The 14,909-nt window shown below is 42.5% G+C and overlaps 1 long non-coding RNA gene across 2 annotated transcripts; it reads left to right on the forward strand.

Moving 5' to 3' along the window:
- Positions 1 to 16: 16 nt before the first annotated feature.
- Positions 17 to 7,343, forward strand: LOC307194357. 2 transcript variants are annotated; one of them, XR_013830555.1, is made up of 3 exons: positions 17 to 136; positions 1,562 to 1,704; positions 6,033 to 7,343. It is a non-coding gene; the product is annotated as an uncharacterized lncRNA (long non-coding RNA). The 2 variants fall into 2 exon arrangements; XR_013830556.1 differs by having other exon boundaries at positions 32 to 189.
- Positions 7,344 to 14,909: the final 7,566 nt, after the last annotated feature.

The following is a 14,909-nucleotide window of genomic DNA, read 5'->3' on the forward strand; positions in this document are numbered from 1 at the left end:
TAAAAGAAAACATGCCTGTCATCATTAACAGCCAATAACGACTACCTCTCACTATGTATACTGCATCAGGCAAAGCTCTTTACATTCATAATTTCACAGTAAAGCGCATTGTGAACGTTGCATGACTACAGATGAGGTACGTATTTCTAAGTCCCTTTGGCATACGGAGAAAGCAAGGATGTGCAGCCGGTAAGTGGCAGTCTGGCAGAGGTCAGAGTTCCAATGTCTGATATTCTTTTTTTTTTTAACATCTTTATTGGAGTATAATTGCTTTACAATGGTGTGTTAGTTTCTGCTTTATAACAAAGTGAATCAGTTATACGTATACATATGTTCCCATATCTCTTGCCTCTTGCGTCTCCCTCCCTCCCACCCTCCCTATCCCACCCCTGCAATGTCTGATTTTTTTTGTTTGTTTGTTTTTTGCGGTACGCGGGCCTCTCACTCTTGTGGCCTCTCCCGTTGTGGAGCACAGGCTCCGGACGCGCAAGCTCAGCGGCCATGGCTCACGGGCCCAGCCGCTCCGCGGCATGTGGGATCTTCCCGGACCGGGGCACGAACCCGCGTCCCCTGCATCGGCAGGCGGACTCTCAACCACTGCGCCACCTGGGAAGCCCAATGTCTGATATTCTTAACCACTATTTTTCCATTTAAAATTGGAAAGGACTTTTAAAGAAAACTCATGGTTTCGTGCACAACCAGTTAACGTTTTGGTATTTTCCTACCATTCTTACGTCCTGTTGTTAAACGTAATTATACAAACAGGTGTGTGTGTGTGTATGTTTTTTCACTTACTCATTAAACAAATATTTCTTGACAGTCTGCTATGGGCCATGCTCTGTTATGTGAGCTGAAAAAGAGACTGATAATATTAATAATTTTGTTTGGAAATGTTTAGTCTGAGGTGCTTACATCTTAGATAGCCAAGAAGAGATATTCAGTAGACAAATTGAATATATTCCTGCCTAGAGCTCAGTGTAGAGGTCAGGGCTGGAGGTGTGACTTAAATACACTTTACAGAAAGTGTGAAGTTATTTAAAGCCATGGAACTGGATGAGATGTTTTAGGGAGAGAGCGATGAAAGGGAGGACAAAGAAAAGAAGAGGACCCAAGTTGAACGTTGGAATGCTCCACCATTTAGCAGTGACCAGAAAGGTGACTGGGAAAGAGAGCCAGTGAGGTAGAAACAGACTAGTCCTGGCCTGGAAGCAGAGCCAGTGGCCAGCTATAGTGAAAACTGAGGAGAGAGAAGTAGCTGCTGAACCTGACAAGGTGATGGTCACTGATGACCTTGACAAGTATGGTCCGGTGTAGAGGAAAGGAAGCGAAATATGTATGGATTGAGGAGGCAATCAGGTGAAGAAGTAAAGTAGATAAAACACTTTCGTATTGTTACTGGCATTACGACATCAATGTTTTTATGTTGTCACAGGGTTGCTGTAAATATTTTTAATGGATTCATAGCATTTATGGATTTTATTTTTTAATAATAAAATATAGAAATGCCCAATGTTTGACTGGCTTCCAGTAAGCTAATTGGCTTTTTTTTTTTTTTCTTTAGGTGGTTCTTCACCTTGTTGGGTCACAGAGCCTTCAAGGAGTCTAAGTCTAAGCTGTAGACCTTCTCTTCAGAAAAATACTAATAAGCTCATTCACACTAAAATGTATAGATGATTTCAAAGAGAAGTCTGCAGTTACCTGAGGGTAAGAGCCCCTACTCTAAGCAATGTTCCCAACCTATTGCTAAAATTACCCCCAGATAATTGTGTCCTTTTGCTTCTCTGTCATTTATTTTTGGTAATGGAGTTAATGGGACAATAAGGAGTAGAGAAAAACATGAAAATCAAAAAACTGACACAAGTTATATATTGCATTGTTACTCATTGTATGATCCGTATAATATTGACAGCTCTGGTTGAACAATTTATCAATACAACATGGTGGTTAAGAGCATAGATGCTAGAACCAGATTGCCTGGGTTTGAATCCTACCTCTGCCATTTATTACTGGTGTAGTCTTGGGGAAGTTACTTACCTTCTCTGAGCCTCAATTCCTTTTATGTAAAACGGAGCTAATGAAAGCACCTACCTTATAGGGCGTTGTTGTGCAGAGTAAAGAAGCTAATGGATGAAAGGCGCCAGGTACCATAACTGCACAACCTTTGACAAGTTACCTAACCTTTCTGAGACCCAACTTCCTGATCTATTAAAAGAAGTGATAATAATACCAGTTTTTCAAGGAATTGTATTGGCGCACAGAGAATGGTATAAATGTTTGCTGAATGAATAAGCAGTCTACTGTCTGGCTACCTGACAAGTTCCTTAAGGGCAGAAACCATGTACTTTTTCAACTTTGTATCACCAGTGTATCCCGTGAACTTAAGAGTTCAATGAATGTTTGTTGAATTAACAAAGCGTACAGTACTTCGTTGAACCCTGACAAACTCAAGACTAATGTAACTCCTGCACTGGATGAGGGTTGTGCCACAGGATTGTTAAGGTTTCTTCCAAAGCTGTTTCTGAGGTTCTGTGGAATATCCAAAGCAGCCACGAAGAACACCACTCTTTACTTACGAATCTTCTTGCCCCCCAGCTTTTGCCCTCCATGCCAAGGCCTTAAATACCCCTTGCAATCCTCGTTTCTTTTTACCGCAATGGTTCTGCCTGCCCCATCCATTCCAGCTAGTTCACTTAGACACATAATTCTTTCTTTCCTTCCTTCTTAAGCTTGATTGGGAAGTTTTGCTTTTTAATCTTTGTTTCCTTCGTGCACACTCTAATTTAAAGCCCAAGGGACTACAAGAACACATGAGAAGTTTGCCTAGCCTAGACATGGAAGGCTTCTAGCTGGAGGTGACATCTAAGCTGAGATCTGGAAGATGGATAGAAGAAAACCAGGCAAGGGAGGAGCATGGACACAAATGGTGTTATCTAGGTAGAGGGAACAAGGGAAGGAGCAGTATATGCAAGGGTTCAAAGTAGTCAAATACAAATTTTTTTTTTTTTTTTGCGGTATGCGGGCCTCTCACTGTTGTGGCCTCTCCCGTTGCGGAGCACAGGCTCCGGACACGTAGGCTCAGTGGCCATGGCTCACGGGCCTAGCCGCTCCGTGGCATGTGGGATCTTCCCGGACCGGGGCGTGAACCCGTGTCCCCTGCATCGGCAGGCAGACTCTCAACCACTGTGCCACCAGGGAAGCCCAATTTGGTTGTTTTTATCTCTTAATCCAAAACCACATCCTCTCAAGTTAGCACTGGGCACTGGTATCACCCTTAGTATCCTTGGGCTAATAAAAAGTAAAACAAAGAACAGGGTGAAACTCAGAGGTAGGGAGAGCCTCAGTTTCCTTAAGCGTAAGGTGGGGACAACAGTAATCCAAGGCTCTTGAAAGGTTAGTAAGATATTGTACGTGATGTCAGGAAGGGGGCAGGTCTGCATGGTGGGGCTCAAAAGTTGCAATATATCAAACGGGAAATGGTTCTGACTCAGAACAAGGGACCAAGGAAGTGAGATCTCAAACCAGTAGAGGGAAGTGAAGGGAAAAGAAGAAAGCCAAGGAAGATATTTTAGTAACTCTTAATTACGGTAGTTAAGAGAAGCTGACCCAAAGATCGTTCCCTTCTTGTGAGAACCATGTTCACTGTTGCATATAAATCGGGAGGCAGCAAGAGCATGGAGTTTGGATTCAGAGGAACATTTGGATCCCAATTCTAGGATCTTCCATGTATTAGCTGATAATTGGACCAGTGACTTAATCTCTCAGCCTCAGTTTCCTCACCTTTAAGTAATAACCAAGTCTGCCTTTTTACTTGCTGGTTAGTAAGGAGATCCTTTGACATAAAGCAGGTCAAAGTCTCTTGTAACTTATACATGCCTATATGAACAGTCTTTCTTATTTTTATTGTTTCTTTTTCAACCATATGATCGCTTTTTAGCACTGAGACCATTGAGCTTCTATTCTCCTTTCCTGGTTTATGCCTCAAGCATCAGAGACATTAGACCAGAAATTGCAAAGTGGTAGGCTTCACCAGCCCAGTGTAGCACACAGATATATTTTGCTCACCAAAAATGTTCGTGAAATCTTTTAATTTGTAAAAAATCTGGAGATTTCAAGTGAAAATCCAGATTTCTAGCTTCTCTTGAAAAATTAAAAACATCCACAGCACTGGGCCCACATTTGGAAGAGCAGCAATCACTCCCTGTAGTCCAAGCCCTGACCCCCTCGCTGGTTTATGTCTGAGGTACCCGCCTGGCCCCCTTAGGCATTTCATTTTGCAGCATCTGCTCAAGAAGAAGGCTGTTGTCTTCGGTTTTGAATATGTCTCTTCCAGAGAGCAGATCATTGACGCTGCTGCCATTTTTACTGTTTAATACAGTGAGTGACTCAGCATTTTACAGGGGAGCTGGTGCAGTCTTTCCGTCGGTGTTAAAATATTTGGAACACCCTTCCCCACCTCCTGAAACACACATACAGACAAGCACACACGCTACTGCCTTCTGTGTTCAGCTTGTTTTCCTTCCCCACTTTCACTCACCGTTGGCATTTCTGTCGTGAACTTTAAATTCCTTATTTTCTTTTAAGAGATGCCAGAGGATAACCTAAATTAACCTGCTTTTTGAACAATTTAAACACCTACATATTTTCACATACCCACTTTCATGATTTCTACTCTCTATTTTTATCCTTAACTTGACATCTTCTGTAGGAAGGATAAGGGTCTCAGTTTGGATTTATCTCCCCTTCTCCATTTTCCCACCCTCCCCTTGGTTATATCTTTGCATGCGAATTGGCTTTTGTCCTATTACATCTTAGTTGCTTCTTTGAAGGAGAGGAGAGCTTGGACTCTGCTACCAGGTGTCCCAGGCTCACACCCTTGTCACTGCTATGTGAACCTCAGTTTACTCACCACCAAATTCGGGGTAATACTGGTGCCCCGCATGGAGCTGTTCCAAAGAGTCACTAACCTAATACTTGGGTTATCAAAGTGTGGTCCCCGAGCAGCAGCAGCAGCACCCAAGGGGAACTTGTTAGACATGTGAATTCTCAGGCTTCACGCCAAGCCTGTTGAATCAGAAACTCTGGGGATGGGGCCCAGTAATCCGTACTTTCACAAGCCTTCCAGGTGACTCTGCTGCAGGCTCAAGTTTGGGAATCACTGACCTCCTGTATGTTAAAGCACTTAGAACGTTGTCTGGCACATCCCATGTGCTACAGAATGTGTTTACTATTATTACGATTTAGTCTTTTACAAGTATTTGCTATTATCATTATTTTGTTCTCCTATCCACATTTGCAAGGTAGGTTGTATTATCCTCACTTTCAAGATAAGGGATCTGAAGATCGGAGAACTTCTAAGTGGTGGAAGGACTTGAATTCAGGTCTTCTAATATCAGTTTGCCTTTTTGCCACCCCACAGCTTAAGAATGTGAACTAGAAGGGCCAGGTTTAGAGAAATAAATGCTTGGATGTTATGGTAGACATTTGTTGATTTCTTGACAGTGTTTGTTCTCTCTTCCTCTGGAAGCAGCATCCTTATTTTCCTTTGAGGAATCACTCTTCCCTCATTCTTAGTGTCTGAAGTTCAGACTAGACACCTAGGAGGGCCTGTGTCCTAAGTTGTATTTCTTTGGCCAACTAACTGGTTCAGAGGTAAGCATGTGTCCCAAGCTGGGCCAGGGACCCTATCTGGAAGTTTTTTGAGCTATTGGGAAAAAGATGCTTCTTTTTCTTGAAGTTTTGCAAGATGATAGGAGCCTGAAGCTGTTGGTGGCCATTGTGTCACTTCATGGAGAGGTCTGCCTGTGAATGAACTCTGTGCAAAGTAGATGAGAGACAGGGAGGGAGAGAGATTGATTGAGATGAGCTTATGTGAGCCAATGGATCCATCCACCCAGTCCTTGGACTTTTCAGTCACCTTAGTTCACTAATTCCACTTTTGTATGCTTAAGCCAATTTTAATTGGGTTCTTTCACTTTCATCCAAAATAATACTTAAACAGCTGACTTAATATTTTTGTGTTGGGGCTTTCCTAGTGGCGCAGTGGTTAAGAATCCGCCTGCCAATGAAGGGGATACGGGTTTGAGCCCTGGTCCAGGAAGATCCCACATGCCATGGAGCAGGTAAGCCTGTGCACCACAACTACTGAGCCTGCATTCTAGAGCCTGTGAGCCACAGCTGCTGAGCCCATGTGCCACAACTACTGAAATCCATGCACCTACGGCTCGTGCTCCGCAACAAGAGAAGCCACCGCAATGAGAAGTCCGCGCACCGCAACGAAGAGTAGCCCCCACTGGCCGCAACTAGAGAAAGCCTGCACGCAGCAATGAAGACCCAACGCAGCCAAAAATAAAAATAAAACAAAATAAATAAATTTATTTAAAAAAAGATACATCTTAAGAGAATGGAAAGAAGCCACAGACTGGGAAAGATACTTGCAAAACACATATCTGATAAAAGATGTGTATCCAAAACGTGCAAAGAACTCTTAAAATTCAACAATAAAAAGAACTCAATTTAAAAAGGGCAAAAGATCTGAACAGACACCTCACCGAAGAGGATATACAGATGGCAAATGAGCATATGAAAGATGCTCAACATTGTATGTCATTAGAGAGTTGCAAATTGAAAAACATTAAGATACCACTACATACATGTTAGAACGGCTAAGCTCTAAAATACTGACAACACTAAATGCTGGAGAGGATGTGGAACAACAGGAACTCTCATTCATTGCTGGTGGGAATGCAAAATGGTACAGCCACTTTGGAAGACAGTTACCTATTTCTCATAAAGCGAAACATTGGCTTATCCTATGAGCCACCTGTCACTCTCCTAGGTATTTATCTAAATGAATTGAAAACTTATGTCCACACAAAAACCTGCACATGGATGTTTATAACAGCTTTACTCATAATTGCCAAAACTTGGAAGCAACCAGGATGTCCTTCAGTAGGTGAATGGGTAAACTATGGTACATCCATACAATAGAATATTATTCATTGATAACATGAAATTAATCTGAAAAAGAATGGATGTATGTATATGTATAACTGAACCACTTTGCCATACACCTGAAACTAACACAATGTTGTAAATCAACTATACCCCAATATAAAATAAAAATTAAATTAAAAAAAGTGAAATGCGCTATCAAGTTTCAGAAAAACATAGAAGAAGCTTAAATGCATATCACTAAGTGAAAGAAGCCCATCTGAAAAAGCTACATACTGTAGACTCCAACTTTATGACATTTTGGAAAAGGCAAAACTATGGAGACAACAAAAAGATCAGTGGTTGCCAGGGGCTGGGAGGAGGGGACAAATAGGTGAAGCACAGGGGGTTTTTAGGGCAGTGAAACTATTCTGTGTGATAGTTTGTGTAATGGTGGATATGTGATTTTATGCATTTGTCAGTACTTATAAAACAGGGGCTTCTCTGGTGGCGCAGTGGTTGAGAGTCCGCCTGCCGATGCAGGGGACACGGGTTCGTGCCCCGGTCCGGGAGGATCCCACATGCCATGGGGCGGCTGGGCACGTGGGCCATGGCCGCTGGACTTGCGCGTCTGGAGCCTGTGCTCCGCAACGGGAGAGGCTGCAACAGTGAGAGGCCCACGTACCGCAAAAAAAAAAAAGAAAGAAAGAAAACAGTACAACACAAAGAGTAAACCCTAATTTAAACACAGACCTTAGTTAGTAATAATGTATCAACATTGGTCCATCCATTGTAACAAGTATACCACAGTAATGCAAGATATTAATAATGGGGGAAATTATATGGGAAGGGGAAGGGGGTATACAGGAATTCACTATACTTTCTGTTCAATTCTTCTGTAAACTTAAAACTGCTCCAAAAATAAAGCCTATTAATTTTTTAAAATTACATCTCCTCCTAACTCCTTCTCCTTGTAAACCCAAAAGTTCTTTGGAGAAGATCATGGCTGCTTGAGATGGGATCTAGAAAGACAACACCCTGCTCTTGAATCCTGGGAGCTCCAAGAGGAAGTAGGACCAGAATCTCATTAACACTAGAAACCAAGAAAATTTGGACCTGTGTGATTCAGAGTGAATCAGAAAGAGAAGTGAGTGACTCAGAACAGCAGCTAGGAAAAAAAAAGATGTATTTACATACTCAATGAATTTTTATTGAGTGCCTACTGTGTGTCAGGCACTGATCTAAAGGCTTAAGAGACAACAGTAAACAAATGAATTCCCTGCCTTCATGGGGCTCATATTCCAGTGTGGGAAACAAAAAATAAATATGTAAATCTCTAGTAGACCATCAGATGGCAATAAGTGCTATGGAGATAAATACAGCAGGTAGATAGAGAGAGTGACAGAAGCTTAATTATTCCACAGAATTCATTCCCCTTTTCATTTTTTAGAAAAAGAACCCCTATCTCAACTGCTTATACAAGTCAACATCAAAAAAATAAACCACACACACACACACACACACACACACACACACACACACACACAGTGGAATACTACTCAGCCATAAAAAAGAATGAAATTTTGCCATCTGCAGCAATATGGTTGGACTTGGAGGGCATTATGCTAAGTGAAATAAGTCAGACGCAGAAAGACAAATAATGTATCATATCACTTAATAAAAAATGCAACAAACTAGCAAATATAACAAAAAAGAAGCAGAATCACAAATATAGAGAACAGACTGGTGGTTACCAGTGAGGAGAGGCAGGGAGAGGTAACATTGGAGGGGGAGTGATAGGTACAAACAATTGGGTGTGATATAGATTACAAGGATGTATTGTACAACACAGGGAATATAGCCAATATTTTGTAATAACTGTAAATGGAGCGTAACCTTTAAAAATTGTGTAAAAAATTTTTTTAAAAAGAACCCCTATCTCAACTTCTAGCTGGTAACATGACCATGCATTGGAGACTACATTTCCCCCTCTCCCTCCATTTTGCACCTGGATATAGTGTTGTGACCAAGTTCAGTCCAAGGGGATATGAGTGGAAATGTTTTGTGTAACTTTCAGTCAGGTCATTAGCTGAAGGATAGAGCCACTTGCTTTGTACCCTTTCTTTCTCCTTCCAACTGGCTAAGAGATGGCATTGACTGGAGCATCCTTGGAAGCCAAGTGTGGAAGATGACAGAGCCCCCAGCTTTGGACTGCTCAATTCTTGACAGTTACACAAGAGGGAAATAAACGTCTATCTAGTATAAGCCACTTTGGGTTTGGATTTCTTTATTATTGCAGCTTAGCTGGTACTTAATTCAGGGAGCACCAGAGCAAAGTGAGAAGGGTTTGCTATGTTACATAAGGTAATCAGGGAAGCAGAAACATGAAGGAAGGGAGGGAGGGACCTCTGGAGATGAAGATAATTCCAGGCAGAAGAACAGCAAGTGCAAAGGTCCTGAGGCAGGATTGAGCTTCAGTCTGGTCCAGGAATAGCCAGGAGCCCAGCGTATCAGGAACACAGCAAGTAGGAGGGGAAGTCAGAGGTCTGGGGAGCAGATCACATAGGGCTTAATAGACCATACTAGGAAATTGCTGAAACAGCCTCTTAGAAAGAGCTGCTGTGGTCCCAAGGCAAGGACAGTGGAAGAAGGTCCATGGAAGAGGACATCACCAGATGCCTTGTGGGACCAGAGAAAGGAAGATTGCGATCCTCTTCTTGGTCATCTGTAAGATGATTTTTGCTTATATTCATGGGAAATTCTAGAGACAAAGACATTGTCATTTCAACATATACTCTTGGATGTATTCTCTTAAGCAAGTACTGTATTTGTAATAAAATACTGTCTGGGCAGATGTGTTTTCCAGAATTTCAGTGGGGATTTAACCTAAGTTATGAGTAATCCTCCTCCAAGAATGACCACATCCCAATGCCCAGGAACATCTCTGTCACAAGAGCTGTGCAGTCACAACATTATAAGCATTCCCTATTTTACAGACTAGGGAAACCCAGAGAAATCAATTGACTCACTTGAGATAGCACAATAAATTAACAGCAGAATTGGGAACTAGAATCCAGGTGTCCTGACCACCAATTTAATACCCTTTCCATTACAATGAACTTTACTTCAGGCTAGGTATAAAAGGTGATGGTGAATATTAAGTCACAAAACAATCCCTAAGGACATTTACACCGGGTTTGGTTGGGGTATCCATTATTTGTCAGCAGCAGGTTTTTTTCCCTAATGATTCTTTGCGCAAAGCAGGGTGGGATGAAAAACTGCATTGATTGCACACAGTCAGATAATCTAGATGGAGGTAATTAGTGTTAATAAGGCCTTTTATTTATAAAGGACTTGGAGGTTTCTAAAGGATTTAGCACCCGTCAACTCCTCTGATCCTTATGGCATCCCTGCAAGGTAAGCAGGGTAGATATAATTTCCGTCACATTATAGATAAAGTAATCCCAGAGGCAAGAAGTGACTCCGCTGGGGTCACGCACCTTTGATTGATGGTGCCAGACTTTCTTACTCTAGGTTCAAAAGACTTGTTGCCACACGTGTCTGCTCAGACGATTAATAGCTGACACTTTATAGCTCTTACTAGGTACCGGATACTGTTCTAAGTGCTTTGCATATGATGACTCATTTACTCTTTCTACAAGGTAAATTCTGTTATTATCCCCATTTACTGATGGGAAAACTGAGACTGAGTTACCCAAAGTCACATAGTTTCATTAAGCAGTCAGAGCTGGAACCCAGATATCCATAGACTGTATCCAGAACCTGTGCTTTTGGCCACTGCACTGTGCTACCTCTCCAGTTAGGACTTGCAAGCAATTTTACGATTCATGGGCACACATCAAGAGTCTCTGAGATCAAGTTCAGATGCCTCATGATTCTAATGACTATCCTAAGACCTTCCTTAATGTGTATGGGCACTTGATGTTATCTACTTACATGATAGAGAGATGTGATCAAGATTTGATTTTTAGACATTCATCTGGTGGGGTGGAAGAAAGTTGTGCATAACAATAGTTACTTTGGCATGAATGTTGAAGTTTTTACAGGTAACAGTGAACAGCCTACTGTTCTGCAGAAGAATCAATGCTGAGAAGATTGCTTCACTCTCTTTTTCTTTAATTCATTAGTAATATGGAGGACTATAGAAGACACGCGTAGTTTCCATATATTCTTTTGGTAGCACTACTTTTATTTTCTTTTAGGGAATCCCCTCTTTATTTATTCTCAGTGCATGTGGTTTTAATTCCAACCCATCTCCTATCTCCAGGGTTGGATGCATGATCCAGACCCAGGCCCAGTGTATCTCCCTGAAAAAACAAAGTGATTGGTTTGGGGATAGGTCTGTGATCCTAGTCAGTCCAGTGAATGTCGTCACTAGGACTTTTTTTTTTTTTGCGCTACGTGGGCCTCTCACTGTTGTGGCCTCTCCCGTTGCGGAGCACAGGCTCCGGATGCGCAGGCTCAGCGGCCATGGCTCACGGGCCCAGCTGCTCCGTGGCACGTGGGATCTTCCCGGACCGGGGCACGAACCCGTGTCCCCTGCATAGGCAGGCGGACTCTCAACCACTGCGCCACCAGGGAAGCCCCTCCCTAGGACTTTTACTTGAACTGTTGGGAAACAGAAACCCTCTTTCTATTTAATGGTTAAACACAATAGAGCATAAACTGGAGGCTACTGGTGGCTATCCTGACCTGTGAGGGAATATTTGCATTAGAATGAAGCTAAGACAGATAAAAATAGAATGAAGAGATAGAATCAGGTTCCTGATGATAAATTTGGAGCATCGAAATCTAGCTGTGTCTACCCTTGGACTTTTCAATAATATGAACCAATACATTCCCTTGTGTGTTTAAGCAAATCTGAGTCAGATTTCTGTTGCTTGCAACCTAGATTAATTTTCCTGATTGCTTAATTAATTGTTCTGATTAATACAGGTATAATTCATATGCCAGACTTTCTGCTTTGCCTGAAAGTGAACTGTATCAGTTATCACCACAATAAAGCTGCATAAAAAACAACCACAGTGACGTGCAACAAGTCTGTGGCTGGCTGGTTCTGATGTTCTGGGTTTGTCTTGGTTGATCTTGCTGGGCTTGCTGGCATCTGTGGTTTGCTGACCGAGTGGTTGGGGGCTGGCTAATCTCGCGTGGCCTTGGCTTGGATTACTTGGCTACATAGCTCTGCTTTGTGTGGTCTCTCATCATCCAGCAAGCTAGCCTGAGCTTTTCTCATGGACAGGTAGAGGCCTGAGACAGCCTGGAAGAGAGCAAGACCTAGGCTCAGGACGGTCACACACCACTTTGACCTTATTCTATTTGGCAAAGCAATTACAAGAATAGCCCCTATTCAGTGGGTGGGGAAATGGTCTCCATCTCTTGATGGGAAGAGCTGCAAGTTCTCATTGCAAAGGGCATAACTAAAGGGAGGAGTGGAGAATTAGAACCACTTTTGTAATCAGTCCACCACACTCCTCCTTGTTACATTTATAAAACAGTGGTGGTAAAGAGATAAAATAAGCAAATGGATGCTGGAAATTACCAGTTGCTTACCAAAGGTAGCACGTTCCTTCAGTGCAGGATATGATGCTTACCTGTCCTTATTTCACCCATTTGACATGTGTGATTTTTCTTTAAGTTGGAAAGAGTTATAGAAACTCTGTTCCAAAAAGAGACTTTGAAGGTCATCTGGCCCAACCGCCACATTTTTCAGAAGAAGAGACCAGACCCCAAAGTTAGGGAACTTTCCCAGGGCCATGCAGAGGTGGATCTGGACTCTTACCTGGTGACAGCAGGCTTTCCATCATCTTGTGCTGTTCCCTTCCCACGACAAGGCAGTACACGCTTGAACTTTGGAGTCAGTCAGCCTGGGTTCTAGTCCAGGCTTTATCACTTATGAGCTATGAGACTTTGGACAAATTATTTAACCCCTCTCGGGATGATGACAGTAGCACTTATCACATAGGGTTGTTGTGAGGGTTCAATGAGAGAAGGTAAATAAAGCACATAGTAAGTGTTCAATAAATTTTGCCTGTCATTGTTTCTTAAAACACAGCATTTTTCTGTTTGGCTTACTCCTGTCTACATTTAGTCTGGGTTTAGGAGTTTAGGGGAACTGAACGTATCACAACTCCTAATACTTAGATATCAGGGAGTAAATTAATCTTTTAAAATTATACTAGATTACAATTCCACATTTTCTTATAAGAAGAGATGCTTGTAGCCTAGTTCATCTGCTTATTTACTAACAAACGTTTCCTGAGGGTGTACTCAGAGTCAGGCATTGTATTCGTTTGCTCTTGCTGCAACATATTACCACAGACTAGTGCCTTAAAGCAGTATGGTAAAGCAATTCAGTCCTGGAGGTCACAAGGACCTCCAGGCTGCATTCTTTCTGGAGGCTCTAGGGACAATCTGTTACCTTGCCTTTTCCAGTTTCTTGAGGCTCCCAGCATTCCTTGGCTCGTGGCCCGCACCACTCCACCCTCTGCTTCTATCATCACATCTCCTGTCCCTCTGCTTCCATTGCCTCATTGCCTTCTCTGAACCTCCTGCCTCCCCTTCAGACCTCTCCATGTGACTTGTGCTTCCATACAGCATGGTAGCCTGGAGTAGACAGAGTTCTTACATGGCAGCTCCGAGCTCCTAGATGAGTGTTCTCAACAAGCAAGACAGAATCTTCAAGGCCACTTATGAGCTAACCTTAGAAGTCACATAGCTTCATTTCGCCATGCTCCTTTGGTTGAAGTAGTCAGAAGCTTACCTAGACTCAAGGGAAGGGATCACCTGCCTTGGTGGAAAGAATTTCAAAGAATTTGTAGTTACATTCTTAAAAATGGACTGGACTTCCCAAACAGGAGTTTTTTTCGGTAGCCGCTGCGTTTCACCTGCCTTGGACTGTGGAGGCCTCTGAAGTTGGCAATGGTTTCCTGCACACTGCTGAGTCGGACGGCAGCAGATCTCTGGCTCAGAGGCAATGAAGCTGAAATCTAGTGGGGGTCCCCCTGAATTTTGCTTCTCAGGTCTTTCTACCAGTTCTGTGAGCACCTAATTTCCTGTATTAAATACCCTTCTACTTGAAATACCTAGAGTGATATCTGTCTTCCCTATAGGAATCTGACTGATACACACTTCAAAATCTTCTCTCTTAACTGCTGTCTCTCACATTATTAACCTTCACCGCTTTTCTTATGCTCCCAGCCTGCTCCCCAACAGCCCACCCACATGCCCACACACCCAGCATGCCCCTAGGAAGACGATTCTGCTTCCTATTGCTCAGAAAAAAGAATACGTTGGGTATGACCTCCCTCAGCTATCCTCTCTACCCAACTGGAGCTATAGCTGCCCTTTTTGTTTCCTTCTGCTCCATCTTAAAAGAATTCTTCTGTACTTTTAGAAAAAAAAAGAAGATAAGACTTTTTTATGTGGTACATGACACCTTTTATTTACCTTTTCAACCTAATTTTCTGCCACTTCCTCATATGTTCCTGTACTAATTACAGTAAACTAACTTCCTTGATAAATAAAAAAGGTGGAAATGTTGCTGTAACAAAAAACCCGAAAATCTATGGTGGCTCAAACACAATCAAAGTTTATTTCTTGCTCAAAGAACAGTGCTGGACAGGTGAATAATCAATGGGGCAAGATCTCCTCTTTTTAGGTACCCAGATTGATGGAGACCCAACCGTTTTCAACGTGTGCTTTCCAAGCTCACCTTTCCAGACATCCAGGAGGGGAAAAGCATATGGGGGATATACATAGAGGGTTTTTATGGGGCAGGCCTAGAAATGTCTTTTCTGCTCCCATTCCATTAGCTAGAATTCAGTCACATGGCTACATCTAACTGCAAAGGAGGTTGGGAAATGTAGTCTAGCTATGTGCCCAGGAGGAAGGAAAAAAATGGGTTTTGGTGAATATCAGTCTGTGCCGATGTGCCTTAAACCTTGGAAAACTTAATTATT

The sequence above is a fragment of the Stenella coeruleoalba genome (assembly GCF_951394435.1).
Source record: "Stenella coeruleoalba genome assembly, chromosome: 11".
Classification (NCBI taxonomy): Eukaryota; Metazoa; Chordata; class Mammalia; order Artiodactyla; family Delphinidae; genus Stenella; species Stenella coeruleoalba.